Below are 6,308 nucleotides of genomic sequence, written 5' to 3' on the forward strand. Positions count from 1 at the left end.
CATGCAACTAAACCATTTCGTGTTTGGGCTCGTTTGATTCGTCTCAACAAGATCTTTGACACAAGATAGTACTCAGGGTCTGATGATGGAGCCGGAAGGTGGTCACCGGTACCAATCAACCATGCAACTAAACCACTTCGCGTTTGGGCTCGTTTGATTCGTCTCAACAAGATCTTTGACACAAGATAGTACTCAGGGTCTGATGATGGAGCCGGAAGGTGGTCACCGGTACCAATCAACCGTGCAACTAAACCACTTCGTGTTTAGGCTCGTTTTATTCGTCTCAACAAGATCTTTGACACATGATAGTACTCAGGGTCTGATGATGGAGCCGGAAGGTGGTCACCGGTACCAATCAACCGTGCAACAAAACCATTTCGTGTTCAGGCTCGTTTTATTCGTCTCAACAAGATCTTTGACACAAGATAGTACTCAGGGTCTGATGATGGAGCCGGAAGGTGGTCACCGGTACCAATCAACCATGCAACTAAACCACTTCGTGCTTGGGCTCGTTTGATTAGTCTCAAGGAGATCTTTGATACTGAAGATACACAAGGTTTGATTATGGAGCTGAAAGGTGGCCACGGGTCCCAGTCTATCATGTAACTGAACCACTTAGTGTTTAGACACGTTTTATTCATCTCAACAAGATCTTTGACACAAGATAGTACTCAGGATCTGATGATGGAGCTCGAAGGTGGCGATGGGTACCTGTCTATCATGCAGTGTTGGCATCAATCTGAACTAAATCAATTCTGATTGATCAATCGAATTGACGCGTCAATCCGAATTTATCAATTCGAATTGATTTAATTCTGATTGACGCGTCAATCCGATTGTATCAATTGGAATTAACGCAGCAATCCTCAATTCGGATTAAATCAATTCTCAATCTAGATTAACCTAGGGTCCCTTTCCTTTCCCTAAGATTAGTTTTCAAAGGTGTCCTTTTTACAGTTGCCTCCAGAAACTCGCGAACTAAATTGACAGGTCAATGTGCACAAATGATACCACAGTTTGGCCAGTGTTGTTCATATCGATATTTTCAAAAAAGTTTGAATTAGAGAATGTCGGTATTTCCAAAATTGTGCAATTTTATAGTACCTAATAGAGACAAGGATATTGAATAAACATATTGTAATTAAATAAATATTTTATTATATTTATTTTGTTTTATTTGTTAGGAAAACTTACAGCTAGAGTAACAATTAAGTTGAAGGTGATAACATAGAAAAAGTGATTTTGGCTCAAAATACAAAAAAAAGGCCGGCCCAGACGGGGAAATATTTCGTATAATGTGATTAATTTCTCATTTAATTCGAGTGGTGTGGACGCAAAAATTAAATCGCCTCGGTATCCCTATGGCTTCGATTGTGAAGACCAGTCCCTAAACTGGACGTTTAAGTTGACAATTAGGTCAAGATTTATATATGGTCAAGCAAATCTTGTCAGTAGACAAAGGCGCGAAATTCAAATTTACTTTGAGACGATATCCCTTCGCGCCTTCATTTTTCAAATTTGCCGCCTTTTTCTACTGACAAGATCTGCTTGACCAAGTATAAATAATTATGGATCAATCTCATCTACCGGCCACATGTATAAAATTAAATCACCAATTTTAGATTTATGGCGACAACCGAGCTCTTGAAATAAAGAACGGCAAGTTGTTGCACACTAACATGACACTGAAATTTGTCAGTTTCTCATCCGCACCTCCTGATTTGATTGGTAACGACACAATCTTACAATCGAATTAACCACTTTTCTCGTCACATTCATATTAATCGAAATCGTTTGTGACCCCTTTATAATTATGACATGGGTAGTAAGTGCAATATTTTACTTATCGATATCATTTTATCGACATATACCCGTGACTATTTTTTCTTTGCTATTCCTGTGGCCCATTTTATAAAGCTACAAGTTACAATTTACAAGCGGAAGTCTCTTTCTAACCCTATGTTTTAGAACGAGACTTCCGCTTGTAAATTGTAACTTGTAGCTTTATAAAATAGGCCACTGGTATCATTTTATTTGTCAAATTCATGTCAATTTAGTTCGCGAGTTTATGGAGGCGACCTTAGGGACTTACTTACTGGACTTAAAGTCGATATCTGAGGTTCCCAGGGGTTCGAAAACATGTTCCTGATGTCAGTATTGACTGATGTCCTTTTTAGGGACATTTTTCGAAATTGGCCAATTACGTTCATATTCGTAATCGATGTCGACCATAGGTCCCGAAAAATGTTTCTGACGTCAGTATTGAAGGATGTCGCTTCCATTTCGGGACATTTTTTTAAATTGATCGTTGGCACTTTAAAACGATATCTGAGATTTCCAAAGGTTCCGTAACATGTTTCCGACGGCAATACAGACGGAGTTTCCTTTTTTTCTGGACATTTATGGGACATTTCTTTCAATTAACCGATTGCGTTCAAAATCAATATCTGAGGTGCCCAAAGGTTTCGAAACATGTTTCTGACGGCAATACCGAGAAATGACCTTTTTTCAGCAGGGTGGCGTAATGCAGGTAGTAAAGTAAGTACGCGGCTAAAGTGTAGAATCTAAATATTGTCGTTGAAACCATATTTTGCACCTCAGATATCGATTTTGAATGCAATCAGTCACTTTCAAAGAATGTCACTAAAATGTCCCAAAACAGGACACCTTTCAATATTGCAGTTGAAAAAATGTTTAGAAACCTCTGTTTACCTCAGATATCGATTTTAAACGCAATCGGGTAATTTCTAGAAATGTCCCAAAAAAGGACATCTCTCAATATTTCCCTCGGAAACAAGTTTCGAAACCTTTGGGCACCTCAGATATCGATTTTGAACGCTATCGGTTAATTTCAAGGAAAGTCCCGAAAATGTTCCAAAAAGGACATCCTTCATATAGCCGTCGGAAACATGTTTCGGAACCTTTGGTAAACTCAGACACCGCTTTTGAACGCATTTGGTCAGTTTCACAAAAATGGCCTAAATAAAAAGGACATTAGGTAGGTACATACAAAGTAATCGTCAATCTGAATTGACGATTGAGGATTGACCGATCAATTCGAATTAACGATTAGTAATCGTCAATCTTCAATCAGTAGATTTAGAATTAGTTTCGTCAATCCTCAATTCGAATTGATCGGTCAATTCTCAATCGTCAATCGTCAATTCGAATTGATGTTTTGCCAACACTGCTATCATGTAACTGAACCACTTCATGTTTGGGCTCGTTTGATCCGTCTCAACAAGACCTTGGACACAAGTTAGTACTCAGGGTCTGATGATGGAGCTGGACTGTGGCCACGGGTACCATGTCTACCATGTAACTGAACCACTTCGTGTTTGGGCTCGTTTGATTCGTCGCAACAAGATCTTTGACACAAGATACTACTCGGGGTCTGATGATGGAGCTCGAAGGTGGCGACGGGTACCAGTCTATCACATAACTGAACCACTTCGTGTTTGGGCTTCGTGTTTGGTTTATCACCTAGTGTCAAAGATCTTGTTGAGACGAATCAAACGAGCCTAAACACGAAGTGGTTTAGTTGCATGGTTGATTGGTACCGGTGACCACCTTCCAACTCCTTCATCAGACTCTGAGTATCACCTAGTGTCAAAGATCTTGTTGAGACTAATCAAACGAGCCTAAACATGAAGTGGTTTAGTTGCATGGTTGATTGGTACCGGTGACCACCTTCCGGCTCCATCATCAGACTCTGAGTATCACCTAGTGTCAAAGATCTTGTTGAGACTAGTCAAACGAGCCTAAATATGAAGTGGTTTAGTTGTATGGTTGATTGGTACCGGTAACCAACTTCCAGCCCCATCATCAGACTCTGAGTATCACCTAGTGTCAAAGATCTTGTTTAGATGAATAAAACGAGCCTAAACACGATGTGGTTTAGTTGTATGATTGATTGGTAATGGTGACCACCTTCCAGCTCCATCATCAGACCCTGAGTACTGTCTTGTGTCAAAGATCTTGTTGAGACGAATCAAACGAGCCCAAACACGAAATTGTTTAGTTACATGAGATACTGGTACCCGTGGCCCCCTTCCAGCTACATCATCAGACCCTGTGTATCTTCAGTGTCAAAGATCTTGTTGAGACGAATCAAACGAGCCCAAACACGAAGTGGTTTAGTTACATGATAGACTGGTACCCGTGGCCACCTTCCAGCTCCATCATCAGACCCTGTGTATCTTCAGTTTCTTGTAACTTGTTTCTTGTAAATAAGCGAGTACCTATAATTTCTTTCGAGTAATATACGTTCATAAGTACGAGTATGGGGCTATTCATAAATTACGTCGTTTCAAATGGGAGGAGGGGGGGGGGTCTGGACATCGGATGATGGTAGCATGACGTAGGAGGAAACAGAGTCATCCGAAGCATGATTTTTGGATGATTTGAGGGATGGGGGGGGTCAAAAATAGATGACGTAATTTATGAACAGCCCCTATGTACATTTGCACTGCATTTAGTATTTTCGTACTTACCAAATAACAGTTTTAGGACTTTATAAGTTAAGTACAGTTAGTGTTGTTATGGTTGATTTCAATATGCTTCGCGAAGGATCAAGAATGTTTAATCCATCATTGTAGTGCGAGTGTGGTAGAAGGGATCGGAATACTGAGCTCGCACGGCCTGCCGCAGCGCGTAAAATACCTAAACTCGCTCAACCCCGAAATGTAATAGCACTCTTAAATAGTGATGTCCTTCACACCTGTAGATTTCACATGTAATCGAGATTGACCGCGGTTCTTTACAACTGTAATTATTTATGTGTATTTATAAAACACCTGTAGCCGTTCACAGTGCATTACAGGTGCCTGTAGCCTGTACTCTTGTAACCTGTAACTTGTAACTTTATAAAACTGGGCCCAGATATCGTAAAAATTGTAGCTTGTAGCAAATTTAACCAACTTTCATTTTGTATAATAATCATGTCGTTAGAATTCATAGTTTCTGAGATATAAGCGAAAAACTGAAAAAAATGTGACCTTCAAACCTCTCTCTTCCCCCGGCTCAAGGGCTACGGCCGGGGACTTTTGATATGTTCACCTCCTAGATAGTCCAAATAAAGTTAGGTACAAAGTCAAAAATTGTGTTTCAAGCATTTCCCTCTATAGGTATCTTTTTTTGAGAATTCGTTGCCTGGCCTAATTTTGAGTTATTTTTAGCGAATTTTTTGTCACAATTTGCCGCCCCTAATATCTCGCCGCCCTAGGCCCGGGCCTACTGTGCCTTATGGGAAATCCGCCACTGAGGCCCACGTTGCTGTAGCCATGTCGATAAAGTCATATCGATAAACTATCGACATTTCTTGCAATTTTAATTTTACTTCAAAGGCTTAACGATACCTAAAATGACCAAAAACGCTTTTATTCTTTATTGTGGTTATCAGATCACAATTTTATAGTCACGCCCTAGCAGGGAACCAAGGGAAAGTTCAGATATTTAATTAAAATACATAAATACCTCCTAAAATAGGTGTTCCGCAATAATTGAATTATATTATTATATTATAATATATTCATTATCCATTAGCATTTCAATTATGTTTATGTTTAACGAAGATATTGAAGCTTCAATTAATCGCTATTTCGTTCCGCTGTGTAGCGTTTATCGATATATAACATGATTAAAATCGACTTTTCACATCCCTAAAAGAGCACACATATACGCTTTTACGCACACATACACAGCCTGGGCGCATCAAGAAAGGCAACACTTGATTCGAAGTCCACCTTGTCTACAGTATGATTGTCCTTTTTTGACAAACGGCATTTTAAAAGAGCGAGGAGAGAGAAATGATACTAGTTGCTGCGTCGTGAAAGAGAACAGAAAACGTTGGGCCCTTGGCACATATATGTGTGCTCTTTTAGGGATGTCAAAAGTCGATTTTAATCATGTTATATATCGATAAACGCTACACAGCGGAACGAAATAGCGATTAATTGAAGCTTCAATATCTTCGTTAAACATAAACATTATTGAAATGCTAATGGATAATGAATATATTATAATATAATAATATAATTCAATTATTGCGGAACACCTATTTTAGGAGGTATTTATGTATTTTAATTAAATATCTAAACTTTCCCTTGGTTCCCTGCTGGGGCGTGACTATAAAATTGTGATCCTGATAACCACAATAAAGAATAAAAGCGTTTTTGGTCATTTTAGGTATCGTTAAGTCTTTGAAGTAAAATTAAAATTGCAAGAAATGTCGATAGTTTATCGATATGACTTTATCGACATGGCTACAGCAACGTGGGCCACATTGTTAATCGTACACTAAACAAAAG

This window comes from Cydia fagiglandana, chromosome 12 (genome assembly GCF_963556715.1).
Source record: "Cydia fagiglandana chromosome 12, ilCydFagi1.1, whole genome shotgun sequence".
In the NCBI taxonomy this organism is placed as follows: Eukaryota; Metazoa; Arthropoda; class Insecta; order Lepidoptera; family Tortricidae; genus Cydia; species Cydia fagiglandana.